The sequence below is a fragment of the Lepus europaeus genome, chromosome 13 (genome assembly GCF_033115175.1).
Source record: "Lepus europaeus isolate LE1 chromosome 13, mLepTim1.pri, whole genome shotgun sequence".
NCBI lineage: Eukaryota > Metazoa > Chordata > Mammalia > Lagomorpha > Leporidae > Lepus > Lepus europaeus.
The window spans coordinates 96,944,068-96,969,373 of record NC_084839.1 but is presented as its reverse complement, the minus strand read 5'-3'; the positions used below and the strand labels follow the sequence as shown (position 1 = coordinate 96,969,373).

Below are 25,306 nucleotides of genomic sequence, written 5' to 3'. Positions count from 1 at the left end.
TATAATGGATCATGTAGAGCTGCCAGATTTAGCAAATAAAAATACAGGATTCTAGTGAAATTTGAATTTCAGATAAATGATGAATTCACCTTTTTAAAAAGGATTTATTTATTTATTTGAAAGTCAGAGTTACACAGAAGAGAGGGAGAGGTAGAGAGAGAGAGAGAGAGAGAGAGAGAGAGAGAGAGAGATCTTCCATCTGCTGGTTCACTCCCCAGTTGGCTACAACACCCGGAGCTGCACCAGTCTGAAGCCAGGAGCTTCTTCTGGGTCTCCCATGAGAGTGCAGGGGCCTAAGGACTTGGGCCATCTTCTACTGCTTTCCCTGGCCATAGCAGAGAGCTGGATTGGAAGTGGAGCAGCTGGGACTTGAACTAGTGCTCATATGGAATGTCGGCACTGCAGGTGGTGGCTTTACCTGCTATGCCACTGTGCAGGCCTTTGAATTCACTGTTATTATATGCATGTTCCATGCAATATTTGGAGCATATTTTTCAGTTTAAAAAAGTCATTGTTTATCTGAAACACCAGTGTAACTGGGAGGCTTGTATTTTATTTTGCAAGCCTAAGCAAGGGAGAAGTTGCTCCGAAACAACAAAACAAAACAAAACAAAAACTTTTGGAAGCCAGCAAGCGGGCTTAGGAACATGACTGAACCAGAAAGCCCTTGAGACTTGTACGTGAGCCGAGGAGGCGTCAGTCTTTTTTCCACTGGCTCGTGGAGAAATGCGTGCTGTTTGCACTGTCAGTTGTTGGCGTCTCTGGTGAGTTTCCCGGCTTGTTCTGTGGTTATGGCACTACTTGGGGGGGGGGGGGTAAGAAGATGGCCCAGGAAGTCCTCAGTGTGATCAGAGCAGTGAATCACAGGAACTCATGTCTGGGGCAGTTTCTAATGTTACGTGGCTGTTCCCTGCCTTTCTTCCATGCCAGCTCTCAGGGCTGGCGTGGGACTCTCCGTGCTTTCCCCACAAAAACAAGTGCTGATGTTAACAAAACAGAGCCAGGGGTGGGCATACAGGCTTGGGCATTTTACTGGCCTGTATTTCCCAGTTTCCCTGCTGAGTGTCTTCAAACCTGCACATGCCTCCCAGGCCAGACTTCAACTGCCTTCAGAGACTGGAGAGAGACGGGTCAGCACTGACAATGGCAAGAAGGGATGCAGACATAGAACACAGAGACTTGGACCACTGAGGAAGACACCCCCAGAGGACAAGTGGGCAGAGGGGGCTCCTGTTTGATGATCTCTGCAGGATCCTTGGTCTGCTGCAGCAGAAGACAGTCTCTGCTCTCAGGGGATTCGCACTCTGATGCAGAGACTCATTTGTAAACAAGCAATTAGGATCCAGAACAACATTTCCCTTAATGGGGGTGTGAACAGGGCTTGAGGGGAAGCACCAAAGTCAATCCGGAATTAGGGGAGATCTCCCAGGAGAGAGGACCCTTAACTTAAAGTTGTCAGGATGAGCTGGGGCTGGCCAAGTGAATGAGGGAGGCAGGGTGACCTCGGCAGAGGAGCTGCCTGTGTACACACATGGACACAAGGTGTGCTCAGGGAGTGACAGAGTGAAGGGCAGAGGAAGAGGAGGGCAGGAGGGAAGTTTAGAAGACTGTCGGGGCTGCAGAGGAGCTGAAGTCAGACACTGTGTAGGTAGGGGCAGCCACGGAGTGATCTGGAACCCGGGAGCAAAAGTCCCCTTTCATCTTCACAGTAATCCTTTGACGTGGGAAGTTGTGTCCTGAATTTCCAGATGGAGAGGTGGAAGCCTAGAGACGTAAAATAAGGGCCTCCACTTCGGAGAGTCGACAGTCAAGGAGGACTGGACTCCTTCTGTGCCTGGGCAGTGTCCAGCCACTCCCCATCCCACAGAGCTCTACAATCTGGATGGGGAGCGTATCGGAGGAGGTGGCTTCCCAGCTTCCGTACGCTGCTGAAGGAGGTCTACTAAGGAGCGGGCTGGCCTTGGTGCTGGGTGTTTCCTGCCTACAGGGAGATGAGCCTTCAGCCCCATGTTTCCAGGCTGTATCTGTGAGCATCCACAGCTCTAGTATGCAAAATCGCAGTTAAGACAGTGAAGTCAACTGTGCGTTTTAGAAAGATTTGAAGCAAAGCTCAACATTGACATGTTAACTCCCGGTTGTCTGGAATGTTTGAGGAGGGAACTCTGTAACTCATATGTTGGGGGAGGGGGAGGTTGCGCTTTCTAGCAGGACAAATAAAATGAAAGCCTTTGCAAAATGTGGCTACAGAATGTCTTTGCAGGTTGAGATAGCTGTAAGTCATGCACACTACATGACCGTTAACAATAGCTGCTCCACCAGTGTTAAAGTCAACAACAGTAACATCTGGATCCCTGGCAAGGGATGCAATTGTACTGGCGTTGGTTAAAAAAAAAAAAAGGCCACATAATGTAGGAAGAATGTGCCCAAACCAGAGTCCTCCACGGAATTCACTCTTCCTTTGGGTTCCCAAAGTTCGAAATTGTAGGCCATCAGCTAGAACTCTCTGGCTAATAACAATTTGTTCAAGTGCATAGATGAGGCATGAATGAAACCCCAGCTGGGTCCGGAATCACACAGAGCTTTACTGAGTGAGGCTGAAATACTGAATGCAAAGGAAAACATACGGACAGGCTTTCCACACGGGCATCTGTCTGGGTAAGCCTTTTGTGCTCTGACAAGGGAAGGAATGCCAACAAAATTGCTAATGTTACTACTCTATTACTCTTACTCATGAAAATATTAATCTCATGCTAAGAATACAGTGATAGCAGAATCAGTAAAATGTGCCTTATGATTTTTCACGCTGGTTCCAAGTGTAAGACTTATCATGACACAGTTTTATCCACAAACGCTGGACACAATTAATCTGAAATGTTTCAATTCTTAAATACCAAAGTGAGGGCCTCAATCTTTCTCTTCCTCTCTTCTCTTTTCTTCTTACTCCCTCTTTCCTTTTAATACATGTCCCTCTGGAGTGGATGGATCCCCTTGCAGGCCTTGTACTGAGCAATGTCTTTGGATGTTTACCTGTTTGAAGTATTCTGTTGCTGATCTCACAGCAACAGGGTGAGGAAAAGTTAATAGGGTGTTTTGGGGACCGTCCAATTCCCAGGCATGTCATTATTTCCTAGATCACGTTGTGTGGCTTCAGAGATTGTGTGGGGAATTGAGAGAGCAGACAGCCACATTCAGATCAAGTAAAACATGACTAGGGCCTGGGGACAGTGTCTTTCATAAGGGCAGGGATTTGCATCACCTGTGTACTCCCCCATGTCCATCTGAGGATGTGCTACTCTGGGTGCTAGGGACAACAGGGCATAGCATGTTCAGGGTGATGCTGTGTGCAGTGGGCATCCACTCTTGGAAGCATTATCCATGGACAGACTCCTTGAGGAGGGAAGAAGGCCAGAGAATCTTCCTGATCCTCCCCATCCCCTCTCCAGTGTTTGTCAGTGAGACCAACAAGGACTTAGAGATTCTCATTGCCTGCTGAGTTTCTCAGTGTCATGTGGATTTAGGGACTGACATTCACGCTTTTTCTCTATTAAGACTTGTCCACTAGGAGGGCAGGGAAGTGGTCAACGTGGCTTTATTCACCCAGGGTACAGAGGCTTGGGGTGATGGTGCAGTGTACACTCTCATCACTGGTCCAAGCACAGCCTCTTCTCTTGTTTGCTTTCTTTATAACCCCACTGTTGTACCCCTACTCCCACAGAATACATGACATTTCATATGTGTCTTTTGGCTTGTATATGTTTTTGCAAAGTGAATGTTTTGAATGCATGTATTTAATTTATACAAATTATATTTGGTTATGTATCTCATGTTCACTTACTTTCCCTTCTCTAAGTACAATATTTTTTTGAAGATTTTATTTATTTATTTGAGAGGTAGAATTACAGAGAGAGGGAGAGACAGAGAGGAAAGTCTTCCATTTGCTGGTTTGTTCCCTAAGTGGCCACAACGGCCTGATCGGTTGGGATGTTGGCACTGCAGGTGGAGGCTTAGCCTGCTACACCACAGTGCTGGCCCCTCTAGGTACATTTTAAAGATGCATTCATGTCACTATGTGTCAATCTGTTGTTTACAATTCATTGCCCTCTAATGTTCCAAGGTATGCATCTACCACATTTTTGCCTATTCAGTCTCCTAACAATGAGCACCCAGTAATCTTCAAGTCCTAGCCAACACAGGTTTCAGGGAACATGAACGTGAATATCTGTATACCCATCCCTTTATGGAGCTGCTTAGGCATTTATTTGTGGGAGGCACCTACAGGTGGAATTTCTGGGATAGAGAATGTTGACTTATTTTGACTCATTGTTGCCAGACCACTCTGCTGCACCTGTCTACAGGTCACAGGTCATATATTATCTGACTTGTTTAGTAGACACAAAACGACAGCTCATTGTTTTCAGTTGTATTTCTTTTTACTAATTTGGAGCATCTCCTCAAATGCTTATCCCATTTTGGGCTTTACTTTTGGAGATTTCCTTCCTCTTGGCCATTCCTCTCAATGTGAGTTACTTGTTTTTTTCCTAACTGATTGCAATTTTTCTTGTGAATTCTGAAAATTGTTAGTAGAAGAAGGAGTCCATCCCCTTGGAATGGCCCCTGAATAATCAGCCTCAAATGAGAGTTGCTCAGAGGAAACAGTTATTGTCTTGCGGGAAGTGAAGGAGACAGTGGGAAGACAGGGTTCCCTAAAGAAACTACCTCCCTAGAAGCGATTTCCCGGGGCTTCTATAGCAAGGGTAGGGGAGTGCCCAGGGTGCAGAAGAGGAGCAGGAGGAAGGCCCTTCTTGCTCAAGCAACACAGATCTGCTTTTTTTTTTTTTTTTAAAGATTCATTTTATTTATAGAGCAAGGAAGAGGGAGAGAGAGAGAGAGAGAGAGAGAGAGAGAGAGAAATACTCAGATCTGCAGGTTTACTCCCCAAATGGCTGCAACAACCAGAGCGGCGCCAATCTGCAGCCAGGAGCCAGGAGCTTCTTCCGTGTCTCCTGTGTGGGTGCAGGAGCCCAAGGACCTGGGTCAATATTTTCTGCCTTCCCAGGTGCGTTAGCAGGGAGCTGGATTGGAAGTGGAGCAGCTGGGATACAAATTGGGATGGTGGTGTGGCAGGTGGCAGCTTAACCTGCTACACCAAAACACCTGCCCAGCACATGTCTTCATTCATCCTATGTTTAAAACCTTTACTCAGACTTGTTTCTTTCAGTTTTCCTGGTGGTCTGGTCCCCTTCAAGTACCATGTGGCAAGATAAGCTTTCCTGGAACTTCTGAAAATTAAGCTCTGACCAGTAAACAGATTCTCTGCCCCCTTGCCTAAATCCCACACTCTTGGTTACAAAGTCCTCCCTCCCTGCGGAAGCTATCAGCAACATGGCAAAGCATTTAGAAGCATATTTATCAATGTTGTTGCTTTTTTTTAATGGTGTATATATGTTTTGTTTTATTATATGTATTTTCATTTTATTTCAATGGCAGAGAGAGACAGAAACAGAGATTCTTCATCTGCTGGTTCACTGCCCCAAACGCCTACAACAGTTGGGTCTGGGTCAGGCTGGGAGCTTAGAACTCAATCTGGGTCTCAAGCAATTGAACCATCACCCGCTGCCTCCCAGAATGCACATTAGCAGTCAGCTGCAATGGAGAGTGGAGCTGTCACTCAAACCCAGGAACTTTCATATGGGAATGCAGGTGTCTTAACAGCTATGCCAGCCCAATATCGGGTTCTTCTGAAGTGTAGTTTTAGCTGTGACACCATTCCTCATGGGTGGCTAGTGGGAGGTTAGGGTAGGCTTAAGATCTTTCTTCCTTAGGTATAGCGGATACTAAGAGTCACATCTTATAATTTAAGAGAAGAATCAAATAGGGCCCAGATGCAGTTTAACTGATATTGAGAAGGGCCCAGTTTCCAAGTCTAAATTGATCCGATATTCTGGTTCATATGGATAGACCCTAGGTCTATACTTCCGGATTAACCCGAGCTAAAATATCATCTGGAGTGGTTTTAGGATCTTTAGGTACCTCTTAGAGGAGAGCCAAGAATTCTGGCCCCTGGCTCCTTGGAACTTCCATTTCTACTTGGTCTTGACCCAGTGTCGGGTCTGAGCTAGGCTGTGCAGGGCAGGGAGTTGGGAGAACACCAGTGGAGCCGTAGGAAGATGGCACATTCTTTGTCAGCCAGCATGGCAGCAGCCCCAACCACAACAGCAACAGCCCAACAAACACTTTATGAGTTGGCTCTTATAGGGGATTTCCACAGCAGTGGCCACTAGCCAACCAGTTACCCAGCACAAAATAGATCAGCCACTGGGGCCTGTCTGGTTGTTATACAAACAGACAACAGTATAATACTTTAAATATGAATTATTCAGCTGTTTACCTGTACTTTCTATGTTCTAACATTCCCACCCCTTAAACAGGTTGACTTCTTTCCAGTTGCTGGGTGGACGCACCATGGAGATGCTCTCACTGCTCCTGCAAGAAACTCAGTGCACACCCAGCAGTGTGGCACATTACGCATGAAGGCACATGAGTCTCTCTTGTGTTTAGCTGGTTAACATTATTGGCAGTTGAGGAACAGGCCATGCAGCCAACACAGGTGTTTCCCTTAGTACAGGGTCTTTGTCATGTCTGGGGCCCTGCACCATTACTAGGCTCAGCTAGGTAATCATCATGGGTTTCACTTGTAACTGGTGTTGTATTTCTGCCCCCATGGGACAAGACAGGCTACCCAGGGAGTGACATTAGTTGTGATCAACCAGGGCCACAACTGATTAGCTTTTCCTCCTTTTACCAAAGGAGAGGAGGCTGGCAATAATACAAGACCTTTTAGACCACTCTGTGGCTATAAGAGTTTATCATCACTGTTAACCTGGATGTATGTAATGGGGACATCCCTGTCTTCCTGGGTTGCTCATTTAACAAGTGAACCTCTTGGTTCAACTGGCACGTCCACCCCTTGAGGCTATGCTGGTCAGCCTCTAGCTGTAATCACACTAGCAGCTTGTGGACTGTAGGAAACATACAGGAAAAAAACAAAACAAAGCAAAACAAACCACATCACCACAGCTAGGGGCTTTTCTCCACACAACACATGACCAGGTGTAGGCAGCAACCCAAACCACTTTGGGTGAGCTCTTGCACATCCCGATTATCCTCAAACCCCCTGGAGTAATATCCATTCTCCAATGTTGGGCCACACACCTCAAGGAAACTCCCAGTTTCCTGTGAAGCCATGTAGCCTTGTCTATGCTGGGCACCCAGAGGCTGTGAAGCTGGGCTAAGCATCCATCTCCTCATTCCCAGAGGCCAGCAGTGGACCGTGTCCACTCAAATGATACATGGTGACCTGCTTTGTGGAACCCTGGTCCCATAGATTCTTCCATATAGCTTGTGCCCATACTGGTCGATAGCCTACAGACCAGTTTTGTTGCTTGCATTGGGCCAACCATAGAATTAACCCTCGGAACACCCAGAGCACTTTCATCAGGCCTGCAACTCCTGGGAGAGGGACTAGTATTCATAGCTACCCTCTGATCTAGATATGACTCCCATTTGGCCAGGGTGGGCATCTGAGCTACTCCCATTTTTGATGCTGTCACCCAGGACTGCAGTCAGCCAGGTATGGGATTTGTGGTTTGCACTTGGGCTTTCCTATGGGCAGTTGTAGGCTCACAGGCCTGTAAAGCAGCATACGCAGCTGCTAATTGCTTCTCAATAAGGGAGTTATCACAACTCGGTGCTCTTTCAAAGTTGGGACTAGAACCCAACAGGAATGTATGTATCTGTTTCCTGCCTGGTGCCACAGGCCCCATTCAAAACTAGCATCTGTAATAGGAACATCCAGTTGGAAAGGCTTGGTGGGATCCACCCCTTGTAATACCTGTGCCTGGGCCACCATGCTCTTGGTGGTCGCAAAGTCCTGCTTAGCCTCAAGAGTCCATCCCCACATTGCCCCCTTTTGGCACAATTGGTATAATGGGCAGAGGATCAGTGTTAAATAGGGAACAGTTGTCAGGACCCCAGGATGCCCACAAAGGCCTGTAACTGCCTCACCGTAGTGGGCCGTGGAAAAACCCACTGCTCAGGTGACCAAAGAACTCCCAGGGACTTGACAGACAAGCCGGGTCCTTGCTTCCATCGAGTGCCCAGCCCCATGAATCCAGGGCACACCTTAGAGTGTCAGCTGTTGTTTCTAAATCCACAAGGGAATCAGATAGTAGCATCATATCATGGATATAACTGAACAAAACAGCAGTGGGAAGTCTTTCCCCCAGAGACCAGGTCCTTGGCTACCAGTCCACAAAAAACAGTGGGGCTGTGCATGGGGCGCACAATGCCAGCTTTCTCCAACCAGAGAATGGTCTATGCAATCTCTTCATGCCCTCCAGGCCATCAGTCACTGCTGTGAGCCACGGGTGTCTCCTGACCATGGACTTTGCAGCTCACATGTGCAGCGAACATTTACCTGTCTGCAGCCCCAGCAGGTGCCCCGGCTCGGGGCCTCACCCTGACAAGCATTCTGCAGCTTTTCTTGTAGCACAGTCATTTTTACCTTTACCTTGGTCTTTGGCTCTTTCCCCCGGTGCTGGAGCTTCTTTCCTTGTTGCTTTATCAAGGCCGTCTCATCAAGGTCTCTGCTGTTTCCACAGCTGCCTTAGTCACCTCTTTCTATTCCTCCCACTCCTTTTCCCAGAAGAAGGGGAGGTGGAATGCCTGGCCTGGGGCAGAGCTCACCGCAGGCAGTAAGAAAGACTCTCCCCACAGCATCAGCTGTTGTCTGGACAACTCGCTTATTCTCCTTTGCCTCCTTTAAGGCAACCAGTAAGTCCCGTTCTTGGGTCTCAGTATGTGGTGATCTGGCATCGATGGGAAGGCAGCTGGGAAGACGCACCCTGTGGCCCGTGGCACTATCTGGGCATCTCCCTGCGTGGACATCTCTCTGAGCCCATGCAATGCCATTCTCACAACAGTGGGTGAGCCATCATCTGCTCTAGCCCACTCTTTTTTTTAGATTAATTAATTTTCCCCCCAAGAAACCTTTTATTAAGAGTACAAATTTCATAAATACAACTTTAGGAATATAGTGATTCTCCCTACCATACCCGCTCTCCCAACCACACTCCCACCCCATCTCCTCCCCCCTCTCCCATTCCCAGTCCCATTCTCCATTAAAATTAATTTTCAATTAACTTTGTACATAGAAGATCAACTCTGTAATAAGTAAAGATTTCAACAGTTTGCGCACACACACATACACACACAAACTGAGAACAAGTTTTACAGTTAAATCTCATGATACAACTCATTGAAGACAGAGGTCCTGCATGGGTTGTTAGTACACAATGGCTCCCATTGTTAATTTACCAGTTAACACTCTTATTTTTTTTAAAAGATTTATTTATTTATTTGAAAGTCAGAGTTGCACAGAGAGGAGAGGAAAAGAGAGAGAGAGAGAGAGAGGTCTTCCATCCAATGGTTCACTCCCCAATTGGCCGCAATGGCCGGAGCTGCGCCGATCCGAAGCCAGGAGCCAGGAGCTTCCTCTGGGTCTCCCACGTGGGTGCAGAGGCCCAAGGACATGGGCCATCCTCTACTGCTTTCCCAGGCCACAGCAGAGAGCTGGATAGGAAGTGGAGCAGCCGGGTCTCAAACCGGTGCCCACATATGGGATGCTGGTGCTTCAGGCCAGGGTGTTAACCCATTGTACCACACCGCCGGCCCCAGTTAACACTCTTATGTATGATTTCAGTCACCACCCAAGGCTCTTGACATTAGCTGCCTAGGCTATGGAAGCCTTTTGAATCCACAAACAACATCAGTATTTAGACAGGGCCATAAGCAAAGTGGAAGTTCTCTCCTCTCTTTCCACTGGGGTCTTACTCACAGAGGTCCTTTGTGTAGGACATTTTTTGCCACAGTGTCTTGGCTTTCTATGCCTGAAATGCACTCATGGGCTTTTCAGCCAGACCAGGATGCCCTAAGGGTCCAGCACACTCTTGGTGGGGGTGGCAGGCTTACAAGGCCCATAGTCACCAAGCACCAATACTTGTGGATGTTTACCCCCGAATTCCATACTGGCTTGAAAAGAATCCTGCTCATGGCACCAAAGTGCATGCCTGTACCTGTTCCTCCACACTGCGTAGTTCTCATACCTGGACATCACTGGCTGGTGCCTTCACGCTGCTGCTTCAGCCCCAAGGAACACCCACCCATCTGACAGCACTGGCTCAGTGTTCCTCGGGCAGCACAGCCTCCAGGACATGCAGGGCTTTTTCCAAGGCTTGAAGACCCCATCCACCAGTTCCTACTCCTCTGGGGGTACGGGAGGGGGTGACCAAGTCTGCCTCCATGGTCCAGTCGGAGGCCACATGTCCTCCGGTGGGGGACTGGGAGTACTCACCCACTATGCCAGGTGTCAAATCTCAGCTTGGCTGCGCAGGGCCCGGGGCTGGAAGAAACTGGAGGAGCGGTAGGAAGATGGGACATTCTTTATCAGCCAGCCCAGGGGCAGCCCCAACCACAACAGCAGCAGCCCAACACTTTGGGAGTTGGCTTTTGTAGGGGGTTTCCACAGTAGTGGCCGCCAGCCAGCCAGTTACCCAGCAGGAAATGTATCCTTTCTGGGCCCATTGAAGGGCACAAAGTGTTATCAGCCACGGGGGTTTGCCTGGTTGTCACAGAAACACAGATAACAGTACAGAACTTAATGCACCTTGTTCAAGTGTCTACCTGGATTTTCTTACGTTCCAGCACACACGGTAGCACCCAATTCAGTTAGCAGGTCTCTCCCCAGGAATGGGAAGGGACCCTGGAGGACATGCAGAAAGGAGCAAATTCAAACTCCAGGACCAATTGCACAGACCCGGAGCTCTGGAAATCTTTCTTGCTCATTCTCCTGACACTGCTTTAATGCTGCACAGCCTCTCACAAAAAGCCCCTTTTTTGTAAGCAGTAGAGAGAATGTGTTGAGCTAGTTGTTATTGAGCACTAACTTGACTTTCTCCCTTTCTTTCTCTAGGGTAACCAAGAGCTCCCTGGGGGACATTTGGGTCCATAAGGAGCCTGTGAGGGGGCTCCTTATCCCCATTGATCTTCTTCCCTCAGGGAGAGCTGAAAGGAAACTATTTGTCCCTGAGCCTTCACCCTGGGGCAGCTTGGGCCCTCCTGTGCCCATGCCCATGTCCTTCCAACTTGCAGAATGCACACTGTTAGGCCTTCACTTAGCTGGTGGCCTACTATTGGTCCCACTTTGGGGGCTGGGGTTCCTCTCTCATCGTGGCTTCCTTTGTCTCCCTCAGGGTTCGTGGAGCAGCCTGGAGAGCAATGGCCAACAAAGCCACCTGCCTTTATATCCTTTTGTCTTCTTTCTCGTCTTCCGCCATGTTGTAAGTGTTGAAAACCTTGAAGGCAGTCTCCACCAGCTGAGAGGGATTCGTCTCGGTACCAACAGCCGACTTCTGCTGTTCAGGACATGCTGAGATATGAAACAGCTCTTAGAACCCTGAGTTCTCTGAGCTTCAGCGTGTCAGGATGTAGACTGAGATGCTCTCTTAGCCTCTCTGGGAAGGCAGAGGGATTTTCTTGTGCCTTGCTGTATTTCACTCAGCTGCCTCCAGATAGGGGTGGTGCCTGTTAGCAACATTTCGCTATAATCTCTGTAGGCTCTTCGGTATACTGAGGTCCCGATTTTGGGCCAACACTGGGACAGATTTCTCAGCTCACCTCCACACCTGGTCACCGGGTTGATTGGCAGCTGCTCGTCAGCCTCCCTCCCTGGCCTTTATCAGCACAGCTGACATTTCTTCCACTGTCAGAAGGGTAGTCATTAAGGTTTGATGGGACCCAGGTGGGGTTGTGAGTTGAAATAATACCTCTTATCAGTGACAGGAGTTCTTCAGAGTTAGTGCTTAGGCCTTTGATGCATGCCTTGCAATTATGCAAGTCAGAGGTGGTGAGTGGCAAATGAGCAGTTATCAACATTTCTTCCCCATCATGGCTAGTTCTGTGTTGGTGTTGGGTGGGGAATGCCTGTTGTGCTTTTAGGGAGGGGTGGGCCTGGTACTGGCCAAGCCACTCTCACAGACAGAGGGGTGGCTGGCAGCCAGTCAGGGGAGCAGGATCTCAGGGCCAGGAGCTGAGGGTTCAGGCGGGGTGCTGGAGGAGGCCCTGCCCCTTTCTCTTTCTCCTTAGCCAGTCTGAAGAGATCCTCCTTCAAGCTACTTTTTTTTTTTTCTTCCCTATTAAGGGACTTTCAGATGGACTTGACTTTATTTCCCATTCAATTTTTCTTTTCATCCTGGACCTCCCACCGAGGTGAGGACAGTACCTCTCAAAGGGATCCCAGCAATAGTGCTCCAGTGTACTTGATGGCAAAAAGCATCCTTTGGGGCAGGCATAGAAAACTGGCCAAGCTCACAAGCCGTGGGGGAAGGCACAAACAAGGAAGTATAAAAATCCCAGGAATAATACCAAAAAACAGTGGAGACACAAACCAAGACTCCATAGTGTGTATCAGGACTAAAATGTGAAATCCCCAGCACTTAGTTCCCCAAAGAAGCTGCCTTCCTGAGAAGCAGTGTGGTGGTCCTGCTGGCCCTCTTCCATAGTTTCTTTTTTATAGGAATGGCTTGGTTGTTGGTGACCCTTCTAGTCCTTCCTGTATACTTCAGCTTATTATTTCTGAAGTTGGATACAATTTAAGAATTATATTTTGGAACTGTACTAGTAGAGGTAGCTCTTTTCTGGCAAAACTTTAAAAATAAGTATTTGAGCTCTCTCTTTGACTTGTTCTTAAGCATGTGGCTGTACAGGAAATACAACAGGAATCAAAGAAAGAAAGAAAAGTGGACCACCCGCTCCCCAGCACAAACCTTAAAAAGTGGCTGCCCGCAGTTAACTAGTGAAACAGCGGCCACTGAGATCTTGCTAGGGAGGGAAGACGTCCTAAGTTCTGCTTCTGTCAACTCCAGTCATAAATCTGCCCCGGTATCTCTTTTACAAACATAACAGACACACCGAACATTGGCAGTGTGGTCCTAAGTCGCGTAGGCTGCAGTTTAAACCCACCAGTGCTGTCACAGCTGAGGTGTGATGCTGATGAACCTATAAATATTGTAAGAAACGTGGGATTGTCGCTCAGGTCTCGGGAAGTGATTCCAGCTGGGCCCACTGGCGTAATAAACTGCTGGATCCTCCACTGTCTCTGGTGCCTGTTTGAATGGAGGGAGTCTTCCTGCCCCAGGTTTCTGTTCCATGGCTTTTCTCACACGGGTTTTTCCATCTCTATCCCGTTACTCAGTGACCCTTTCAATGCTGTGTCTTTTTCTTTAGGTAAATCTATCTCCACTACCTCATTAAACAACTCCTCCTATTTTTCCTTTTCTCTCATTGTTAGATTTTGGTCCTTTCTACCTTTCTCAGCTTTTCGTTCACGGCTCCCCTCTTTTTGTTATTTTCCTGCTACTGTCTTTCTGTAACCTCATTAATAATGATCTTCCTACCTCATTCGTAATTTGTTCTTTGGATTTAGCTGGTCTGTTTATCCCACCTATTGTGTACTCCAGCTATTCTGGTTTTCACACTGAATCTCAGTTTGCATGTGATTTTAGATTTTGTGTGTTCTCATACTTTGGCAAGTGCTGTCTTGTCTTTCTTCTGAGGTGGTGTGCAGCTCCGGCCTCAGTTATTCTGGTCTGTGAGCTCGTATTCCTGGTGTGTATGTGTGTGTCTGTGTGTGTGTCCATACTAATATCTCCAACTGAATGTCTACCTGGCCTGCTGCTAGCTGCAGGTCGGGATTTAAAACTCAATGTTTGAGGCTGGAGTCATGGCGTGGCAGGTAAAGCCACTGTCTGTAATGCTGGCATCCCAGATGGGTACTATTTCATGTCCCAGCTGCTCCACTTCCCATCCAGCTTCCTGCTAATGCACCTGGGATAGCAGCAGAAGATGGCCCAAGTGCTTGGGCTCCTGCACTCATGTGGGGAGACCTGGAAGAAGTTCCTGGCTCCTGGGTTCAGCCTGATCTAGTGCTGGCTGTTGCGACCATTTGGAAAGTGAACCAGAAGATGGAAGATCTCTCTCTCTCTCTCTGCCTCTCCCCCACCCCCTCTGTAGCTCTGCCTTTCAAATAAACAAATAATTTTTTTTTTAAACCGCAGTGTTCTGGGGTGGGTATTGTGGCTCAGTGAGTTGAGCAGGCACTTGGGATGTCCACATCCCGTATTGCAGTGCCTGGTTCAAGTTGTAGTTTCTCCGTACTTTCAACATAGCCTCCTGCTAATGCTCTTGGAGACAGTGTGTGATGGACTAAGTGCTTGGTTTCCTGCCACCCACATGGGAGACCCTCATGAAGTTCCTTGCTCCAGCCCCTCCCATCGCAGGCATTTGGGGGAAAGAACCAGTGGGTGGGAGATCTCTTTTTCTCTCTGTTTCTCCCCCTCTCTGTCTCTTACTCTTTGAAATAAATACACAAATATTTAAAGGCCAGTCAACGTTCTGATGAGATGGACACCTGTGGGGAGCTGAAAGGTGAAGCCTCCCTTTCTGACCATTGCTCTTGCATTCCAGGAACATTCAGGGCTCTCCATTTTTGGGGATCAGTGTCTTCATTGTCAAAGTGTATCCTCCCTGCCCCACCCTGCCCCATATCTCCCTCCTACAACTCCAGAAAGGACCCAGTCTCCACTGGTTGCCGGGAGCTGAAACTCGTTGGAAATTCTCTTTTAAAGCTCTTCTCACCTTGGGCTAGGCAGTAATGGTAACATCTTAGGTTATAAAGCAACCATATAGGCGGGATTAAGTGTTAGAGTGATCATGTCAATAGCATTAAGTGTTACTACTACTAATAATAAAGTTAAAGAGGAGTAAATGCTCCGACATGGGAAGCAGTCTGTACAGCAGACTCAGAGTGGCAATGGCTTTAAGAGCACTCAGTGACTTCAAGATCAGCCCTGAAAGCATTCTGGTCTGGCTGGAAAGCCCAGAAGAGCATTTCAGGCGTGGAAAGCCAGGACACTCGTGGAAAGTGTCCCTACCTGGAGAACCTCCCAGGGTGAGACTCCAGTGGAAAAGAGTGGCCGTCAAAGGATGGACTTTTCTCCGGCGGGAGGAGAAAACTTCTACTTTGCTTATGGCCTTGTCTGAATACTGATGGAGTTTGCGGAACTCAGAAGGCTTCCATGGCCTAGGCAGCTCAAGTCAAGAGCTTCGGTTAATCATTGACATCACATGTAAAAGTGTTAATTGTTAAATTAACAACAGGAGTCACTGTGTACTAACTTCCCGTGTAGGACCTCTGTTCTCAAAAGAGCTACAGTATTAACTTTAGTGGCAAAACTTAATCCCAAAGATTTGCTTTGTTCTATTGTATGATATTATGCATCATAAGTTCTAGTTATGTCAGACTCCATTGCCTGTGTTTCTAGGTATTTATTTAAGGTTTAGTAAGTGCCTCAAATGGGAAGTCTTGCATACATGTCTCTGTGAAATTCCTATCTCGTATGTTTTAACATAGGGTCAGATAGTTAAAGGCAGCCGAGGAGATTTCTGAGAATGGCAAAGTTCTATGGACTTTGGATTCCAAGCTTTTGTGTACAGCTTTAGAGACGCCCTGATGCAGTCTCCGTGCTGAAAAGGGCAGCTGCCAAAGTTGTTCCAGAGAACCAAGGAGATTCTAAATAAAAGCTCCGGTTTTGGGAATTACTGATGACCGGGTTCTATGGAATTTGGATTCCAGGATTTGGATTCTGAACTTTTGTGTACAGCTTTAAAGAGGCCCTGACGCAGACTCTGTACTGAAGAGGGTCGCTACAAGAGTTACGGATTCCAGGTCTGGATTCTAAGCCTTGTGTTTGCTTAAAAGCCTCTGAAACAGACACCGTGCTGGACAGGGGAGCTGCAAAGGTGTTCCATGGAATCAAGGAGTTTTAACAAAAACTCCAACATTAGAAGTTCCTGAGCAAGCCATTCATAAGAAGAGCCTCTTCCGATCAGCTTCAGCTTAAATAAAAGGGGCCTTACCAGGTGCTATTGAATACGACTACTTCCGTGAAATTAGGATTAAACTTCTACCTCTTAAGTCTTCACAGGTGAATGTGAAAGACATTCCTGATTGTTCCTATAAGCCGATCAGAAACCTTAGAACTCAACTTCTGGGAGTAACTGACCATGCAGGGGACACAGACCTTGGCAGTGACCGAGACTGCTCCAACCCACAAAGCAAATTTGTTAGGCAGGATAGACAGAGCCTTCCAGACCCTGGATAGGCAAGGCCTGCAGTACACCACTCATGCACAGGAAGCAGTTATAGGAGAGATGATTTGATGGCCATCAACTCCCCTTAGGATTAAGGGGTGGAGTCTCTGAGGGGGGAATGAAGTAGGCAGGTGCACTCTAGTAGGTCTGACCTATGAGCTGAGCCCCTGGAAAATCCAGATGCTGAATGGTGTACTGATGGCAGCAGCTATATGATGGAAGGAGTTAGAAAGGCCGGCTATGTCATAGTGGATCTTACTGAGACGATAGAAGCCCAAGCACTACCACACAATACTTCAGCCCAAAAGGCGGAGCTCATTGCATTGACTAGGGCTTTACAACTGGGGAAAGGCCAGCGAGTTAATGTATATACATATTCCAGATATGCCTTCCTTGTGTTACATGCACACACAGCAATCCGGAAAGAGAGGGGCTTACTGACTGCAAAGAATTCCCCTGTTAAATATGGAAAAGAGATACTGGCTCTACTTCAGGCAGTACTGGAGCCTTTAGAAGTGGCCATCATCCACTGCAAGGGACATGAGAAGGGAGATAATTATGTTAACCAGGGAAATGCGTTAGCAGATAGAGCAGCAAAAAGAACAGCTACACAGGAGAGTTTGGAAATGGCCCTTATACCTCAATCTGTGGAAGTGGCTAAGGAACCTCACTATACGGAACCTGAGAATGAATGGGCCCAACAGCGAGGCTATACTAAAAGCGCAAATGGCTGGTGGATGCTAAATCATAGAATTATGCTACCATTGGCCACTCAATGGAAAATTATTAAGGAGATACACAACTCTACCCACTTGGGAAGAGATGCGTTAGTACAACTGGTCTCCTGAGCTCTTGGAGGAAAGGGACTAAATACGGTCATAAAGGAAATGACTCGCTCTTGGCCACTATATTTACAGAATAACTCTGGCCATGTAGGGCCACCTCCCCTGTTGACCCCTGTGCAGAGGAGGGGAATATACCCAAGTGAAGATTGGCAGGTTGATTTTACCAACAAGCCCCCAACAAGCAATTATAGGTACCTTCTAGTCTTTATTGATACCTTTACAGGATGGATAGAGGCCTTTCTGACCCGGACAGAAGAGGCACACGAGGTGTCGAAAGCCTTGTTGAAAGACATCGTGCCACGCTTTGGACTCCCACAGTCACTCCAGAGTGACAGTGGACCTTCATTTATATCTAAAATAATCCAGCAGGTAGCCACTGCTCTAGGAATTTCTTACCACCTCCATACTTCTTGGAGGCCTCAGTCATCAGGCAGATCCAACAGATACATCGGCTTATTCCTAACCCAGCAGCTTTTGAGAATAATGATGATCATGCAGGAGACACAGAGGATGGCGGCGACTGAAAGAGCTCCAGCTCGCGAAGTGAATAAAGGACCCTTATGGGGGAGAGGGACAAGAAACTAGGCCTGGGCAAATATCAGGGGCTTCTTAAGAGGTTAGATGTTCCCCAGAGTCTAGCGGGCAGGACGTTCTCTGGGAAGGAAAAGTCAATCCCCTTCAGAGAACCTCTAGGCACGCCCAGAGCAGAACTGCCCCTCCCCTCCGGGAAACCTCTGGGCGCGCCCAGAGCAGAGCTGCCCCTCCCTTCGGAGGGTCTCTAGGCGCACACTTATGATGTCACTGCGACCGGCCAATCCTGTAACACCTCAGCACTCTCGCTTAGCACTCTCCCTCAGCATTCTCCGGTATGCTAATTGTCCCTCCGAACCAACCAATCCCGTGCCACCTCTGCATTTTATACCAGCACTCTCCACCAGCATTCTTCGCCAGCATTCTCCCATATGCTAACGGTCCCTCTGAACTGACCAATCCTATGCATGCGTTAGGAATATGCTAATTCGTTGCCTATATAACCTGTGTGAAACTGCCGCTCAGGGCTCCTCACTGCCTGAGGTGGGGCCCGTTTGCGCAAACGTACAATAAATACCTCATGCTTTTTGCATCAACTGGTTTGGAGTCTGGATTTTTGGGCGTCCTCTCGAGCAAGTGGGCATCTCTACTACTGAGAGGTCCAACAGTGAACTCATTAGATGAGCTAGGCAGAGACTTCCGGAATGAGAACAGGCAGGGTCTGCGTCCCTAATAAGCAGGAAGCAGCTACAGAAGATGGTGACTCGATGCCCATCAACATCCCCTTAAGATTAAGGTCTGGAGTCTCTGAGGGGGGAATGAAGTAGGCAGGCCTACAGGCTAAAATTGATTAGATTTGTCAGCTGGGAGACCACGCATTCACCACGCCCCTGTGTGACCTCATCTCCCTACCTGGCCACACCTGGGTGCCCACCAGCCAATCAGGTTAATTAACCACTCCCCTTTGGAAGTGGGTTAAAAGCCAGGGAACGGTGTGGCCTGGCCCCGCTCTTTCCCTGGCCTCTTGCTGTAGCTCAGCGCCACCAGGGCATGTGGCCCAAAGGCCACGCTTCACGGCCTAGATGCTGCTCCTCCATGTGGCTGGTTCCTGGTGCTCGGTATGAACCCCTATTCACCTCCCTCTCTTAAATAAAGCACTCTGTCTCTGCTTTGCTGCTGGTGATAAGCGGTGGATAGCAGCTCATGGTGCTTGCTGCACGTGGCTTTTGGCCTGCTCTCTGAGTGGTATGGATGCTACCCTACTTTCCAGACTTTTCTCTCTCCCCAACCTGAACTAAACCCTCACTTTCCTAGATACCTCTCACACTAAATAAAAGCCTAAAACGTACCATGCTGCCTCATTTATCTGTGCCGGTATTTAGAGTTCTTCTCTAAATATGAGACAAAAACCCTCTCCGGCTTATTAATATTGGGGATTTATAAATAAGCTCATGGTGATATCATATGGCACCCCAAGTTCCGGTAGCACATGTGGCACCCCAGATAGCACTTCTGGGGGAACTTAAGGGGCCACATTTTGGTATAAATTTTAGGGGTCATGTCCGATTTCAGTTGGAGGAATCGCAATAGAACCTCCAAACTGGATCTACTCATCCAGCATGCAGCAAGCCAGTTGCTAACACCAGGGCTGTGGGAGAAAGCAGGGGCTTCTTGGTACTGTGTAGACCAAGGAGTCGGGCGGCTGCTGCTCAACTACCAGACTCCCCAAGGGACTAAGTGAATTTTTTTTTTTTAAGATTTATCTATTTCTTGGAAAGGCAGAGTTAACAGAGATAGAGGGAGAGAGGTCTTCCATCCACTGGTTCGCTCCCCAAGTGGCCATAACAGTCAGAGCTGGGCTGGTCTGAAGCCAGGAGCCAGGAGCTTCTTCTGGGTTTCCCATGTGGATGCAGGGGCCCAAGTACTTGGGCCATCCTCCACTGCTTTCCCAGGTGCATTAGCCGGGAGCTGGATTGGAACAGGTACCCATATGGGATACAGGTGTCACAGGCTGTGGCTTTACTGGCTATGCCACAGCACAGGTCTGGGGACAATGAATCTTACAGATCAGCTTGTGTGTGACTCTTACTGGTCTACAGGACTCATGTCTTCCCTTTGGTCTGTGCCAGGAGGCCAGTGTGGTCTTCTGAAGATGCCATGATGGCAGGGTGGGCCCCAGGCCTTTGGGGGTCTATAGATGGATTGGTTATTTTGTTTGATCAGGCCTTGAAGCTCCTGAAAAATATTTCCATTAAAACTTGGCTCAGGATGCTATTATGGGAGTGACAATGGAACCCTAGGCCTGTGATCTGGAGTCCCACCCTTGTGCCATTCCGTTAATTCAGCGGGTTAGCCTTTATAAGGAGTTGGCTTGCAGTCATCACAGTAAAGACAGAGGAACTGCTAGCTGAGGGAGAGATCTGGGGCCTGATAAAGTCTACATCAAAGCCATTAGGAATGGGGCTTGGTTCCAGGGCTGAACAATTTACAATGTCAGGAATTCCGCTCTGCAAAACTATTCAGTTAGCTCAGTAATAGTCTTTGCTTTCATCCTTGGATAAGCAAACTGGTGTGTTCTGCACTTTCCCCAATGTTCTCAAGATGCATTTTAGGATACACTATGTATGCAGAGTGCAAGATTGCAGTCTTTTTTTTTTTTATTACTATTCATGAAGAACTAAGTAGATTATCAAAGGTTATTTGTCTAAGTCTCATGGTGGGGCTGGCGCTGTGGTACAGCGGATTAACGCCCTGGCTGGAGTGTTGGCATCCCATATGGGTGCTAGTTCGAGACCTGGCTGTTCCACTTTTGATCCAGCTCTCTGCTATGGCCTGGGAAAGCAGTAGAAGATGGCCCAAGTTCCTGGGCCCCCGCACCTGTGTGGGAGACCCAGAGGAAGCTCCTGGCTCCTGGCTTCGGATCCAGATCAGCTCAGCTCCGGCCATTGCAGCCAACTGGGAAGTGAACCAGCAGATGGAAGACCTCTCTCTCTTCCATTCCTCTCTCTGTGTAACTCTGACTTTCAAATAAATAAAAATCTTTAAAAAAATTAATTTCATGGTGATAGATTCAGGAGACAGTTTTAACTTTTTGAGTTAGCCGGGAACAAAGGGCCTATGTGCAAAAAAACAAAAACAAAACAAAAAAACCAGGTCTTCAAAGACAAGACAGGGGAACTATAAATTAACAAGAGAACCAGAGATAAGGACCTGGGACTGGAGCCTAATGAGGGGGAGGGATGAGAAACAAAGCAGGATAAGGTCACAACAGAGAGGGGAGAACACCTAGAAAGAACTCTGAAGTCTTCCGTGTCGCTGAAGGCTGTGGAATCCCAGCTGCTCCTCCTTCCAGGACTTCCGCTCAGGTGGAGGCCCTCTCACTGTGCTGAGGGAGCTTCTCCCTTTGTTTCACTAAAGCTTTGCTCTTCCTCGTCAGCTTTCTCATTCTTCATGGGCGCCAGACACAAACCTGAATAGACGCCTGCGTCAGTGGGTGAGGACGGGACTCTGCAGTGCCTGCTACAAGCACTTTGTAGATGCTGTCGTGAACGCTTTGCGGTGCAGCTCTATGGATTTTAGCAGAGGTGTACATTGCATAACTACCATCAGAGCCCAGAGCGGATTGGTTTTATCAGCTCTGAAATCCTCCCACCCTCACCCTAGTACCAGGAAACCACTGCTCTGTCACGATGGCTTTGTCCTTGGAAAAGGCATTATTCAGCACGTAACCTTTTGCAACAGGCTTCTTTCACTCAGCAAAAGGGTTTTTTTTTTTTCTTTTTTCTTTTTTTTTTTTTAAGATTTTTATTTGAAAGAGTCACACACAGAGAGAGAAGGAGAGAGAGGTCTTCCATCCGCTGGTTCACTCCCCAGATGGCCGCAACAGCTGTAGCTGTGCCGATCTGAAGCCAGGAGCCAGGAACTTCTTATGGTCTCCCACATGGTGCAGAGACCCAAGGACCGGGGCCATCTTCTACTCCCAGGCCATAGCAGAGAGCTGGATCAGAAGTGGAGCAGCCAGGACTTGAACCCGTGCCCAGATGGGATGGTGGCACTGCAGGTGGAGGCTTTACCTGCTATGCCACAGAGCCAGCCCCTCACATGTATTCTTTTAAAAATGTATTTGAAAGGCAGAGGGGGAGGGGAGGGAAAAATGAGGAAAGCAGAGGGAGACCTTCCAATTGTTTCTTCACTTTCCAAATGCCTGTGACAATTGGAGTTGGTCCAGGACAAAGCCAGGAACTGAGGACTCAATCCTGGTCTCCCACTTGGGCGGCAGGAACACAATGTACTTCAGTTGTCACCTGCTGCCTCCCAAGGTGCTCATCAACAAGATGCAGAGTAGCCAGGACTCAAACCAAGCACTCACATATGAGATGCCAGTGTTACAAATGGCAGCTTAACCTGCTGTGCCACAATACTGGCCCGAAGTAGGGATTTTTAAAAAAAATATTACCAACATACTTTCATTTTATGGAGATAGAACATTTTAATACCAACTTTCAGTATTATCTCAGAATAAAAAGAAAATTGAATGTATTTAACCTTATGATAAGCTTGTTGTATATCTAACTTTTACATCTGCTTAGTAACTCATGCCATTTTAAGGGATGACAGTTATTTTTAAAATATTTATTTTTATTTATTTGAAAGGAAGAGTTAGAGGGAGATGCAGGGGGAGAGGTGAAAGAGAGAGAGAGAGAGAGAGAAATCTTCTATTTACATGTTTACTCCCCAAATGGCCATAATGGTCAGGGTAGGGGCACTGCTTTCCCAGGTGTATTAGCAGGGAGCTGGATGGGAAATGGAGCAGCCAGGACTTGAAATGGCACCCATATGTACAGGAGGTGACTTAATCTGCCTTGCCACAACTCCAGCTGCCATTTATGCCTTCTTAAAAGTGGGTGCTGGAGTGGGGTGGGGTTGTAGGGGTGGAGGGGACTCCGTGTCCAGGATAGCAAAGGGCTGTGTCATGGGCAGATCAGGCCTCACAGACGTTTAGAAAGGGCATCATAAAAAAAGGTGAATTTGGCTTTAGATTATTGTAGGAAAAAAAAGTGTTACAGCAAAGACACATGGGTTGTCACTTGTAAAGACAGCAGCCTAGCTGGGCCGTGTGAGTGCTGAGGTGGTCTTCATCCATCGCCTTGACATCCCGCTGTACCCTGCAGAGCCCACTGACAGACAGAGAAGCACCAGACTAAGTTTTGGTAGTCTTTATTAAATTGCTCATTCTGAATGGCCTTTTCTGCCATGTGGCACTTCCTAAAGCATAGCCCCACGGAAAACAAAAATGCATGTGTGGAGAACCTGAAACAAGGTATGCCAGCATTTTTAAAGTTATCTCCGGGAGGTGGTGTGACCACATTACTTCATACACCCTGGGGATTCCCTGTAATAAATATGTATTATTTAATAATAAATAAGTTATTTAAAAATTGAACACTTTGTAGTTTAAAGTAATAGTTTGTAGTTAAACAGAATGGAAAAACTACTTTGGCAGTTGAGAGTATTTTAAAAGTTGATTTTCTTCTAGCATCTTCGTGCACAAAAAGAGGAGAATTGTTCTTAGATCCCTAACATCTTAGTGAAAAAAAGAGAATTTCCACGAGATCCCTGAAAGCGTATGAAGAAACACAGGCTGGGAAAGTCCTGTAGCCTTGTTCTGGACAAGTGAACAGAACTTGGTGTTCTGATTCCTTGCTGTGGATTCATTGTAGTTCTTTTTGGTGGGTTTCCAACATGCAGGCGCCTGCTCCAAACTCTTTACACGAACAGCTCAGTCTCCACAGCCTCTCTCCAAGTAGATCTGAGTCTGTCCATTTTATAGATGGTGTGGCAAAGGCACAGAGGACAGTGGCATGGCTCGTCCTAGGTAACACACACCATGAGTGGCAGGGCTGGGATCTGAATACAGAAGGGCTGACTGCTACCCCCTCCCCAGCAGTCGCCTTAAGTAAGGATTCTTACCTGGATTTGACTGCCGTGGCCGTGCAGGACGCTCACAGGGACTGTGTCCTGGATGCTGGCAGAGGGACAGATGTGCTGTGATACCGTCTACAGCAGTGTGCAGGGGTCATTTTGTTCAGCCCCTTAGGCCTGCAGGTTTTCTCTCAGAGGCTACTGGATAGCCAAAGAGGGGAGCTGGGGAGTGGCCACAATGAATCGAGCTTTAGGTAATTTAGCCATTTCAAGCTTAAGCTGTACAAATACTTGTTGTCCATACTGGGCTGCAATATAGTTTATAACAAATGGAGCCCTTCCTTTCTCTGCTCTTGGCCTTGAAGTGCAGAGAGCTGTAATGACCACTGTCTGATTCTTTAGTTCAGGCAAAATTCTGGGGTCACTGAGGTTCTGAAATTGATTTGAATATCTTCTTCCTAAATACTGAGTCTAGGGAAAAATGAATTTAAAGGAGAGCTAGAACTGACAATGTTTGTTTCAGATATTCTAGTAGAGCTCTGGGAGCTCCCAGTTTCTCTTGATATTGAAGACATTTTGGGCTGGGTAACTGGGAAATGATTATTATATTAAGAGAAAAAAATCAGTTACAAAGCATTGTGCAGTGTGATCTCAATGACATAGCAATAGAAGAAGCATAAAGGAAATCTCCAACCAGATTTAGAATATCTGTGTGTTCAATTTTGGGTGAGTTTACAATTTTAAAAATAATCATGGATCCAGTTCAAAACTGGAGAAAAGTATGTTGCTGCTGTCATCTGTCGCTACCTCTTCACCAAAGTGCCAGGTGATATCCACACAGAGTTCTTCATTATGGAAGAAAACAGAACTCCCCATCAGATTCTTTGCATAGGGCCTTTTCTTGGACTTTGTGAAAAATTTTTAAAAGATTTATTTATTTATTTGAAAGGCAGAGTTACAAGAAAGAGAAGGAGAGAAAGAGCAATCAGTTGGTTCACTCCCCAAATGGCCACAGTGATGGGGCTGGACCAGTCTGAAGCCAGGAGCCTGGAACTCCATCTGGGTCTCCCACATGGGTACAGACACCCAAGTACTTGGGCCATCTTCCTCTGCTTTTCTCAGGCACATTAACAGGGAGCTGGATCACAAATGGGGAGCTGGATTGGAAGTTGAGCAGCTGGGACTTGAACTGGTGCCTATATGGGATGCTGGTACTGCAGGCAGTGGCTTTACCTGCTATACCACAGCACCGGCCCCAAAGAGCACAAACCTTCTACCTGCTTTTCACCTGGGTAAATGTATTGTTAGGTTTTATTTATTTATTTATTCCAGAAACCTTTTATTTAAGGAATACAAAGTTTATACATTTCTTTTTTTATTTTAAAAGATTTATTTATTTATTTGAAAGTCAGAGTTACACAGAGAGAGGAGAGGAAGAGAGAGAGAGAGACAGAGAGAGAGAGAGAGAGGTCTCCCACCCGATGGTTCACTCCCCAATTGGCCGCAATAGCCGGAACTGCACCTATCTGAAGCCAGGAGCCAGGAGCTTCTTCCAGGTCTCCACATGGGTGCAGGGGCCCAAGGACTTGGGCCATCTTCTACTGCTTTCCCAGGCCACAGCAGAGAGCTGGATTGGAAGTGGAGCAGCCAGGAATAGAACCAGCGCCCATATGGGATGGCGGCGCTTCAGGCCAGGGCATTAACCCACTGTGCTACAGCGCCAGCCCTGTTTATACATTTCT

The 25,306-nt window shown here is 47.4% G+C and overlaps 1 long non-coding RNA gene across 2 annotated transcripts in view; it reads left to right on the top strand.

Moving 5' to 3' along the window:
- The window catches only part of LOC133772919 (uncharacterized), a 120,631-nt gene that overhangs the window by 65,397 nt on the left and 29,928 nt on the right, over positions 1 to 25,306 (top strand). Inside the window, exon 3 of one of the 2 annotated variants that reach the window (XR_009867837.1) lies at positions 11,310 to 11,396. The exons of the other annotated variant lie outside the window; for it this stretch is intronic. This is a non-coding gene — a long non-coding RNA (uncharacterized LOC133772919). The remainder of the gene's footprint in view (positions 1 to 11,309; positions 11,397 to 25,306) is intronic. 2 annotated transcript variants of the gene reach the window in all.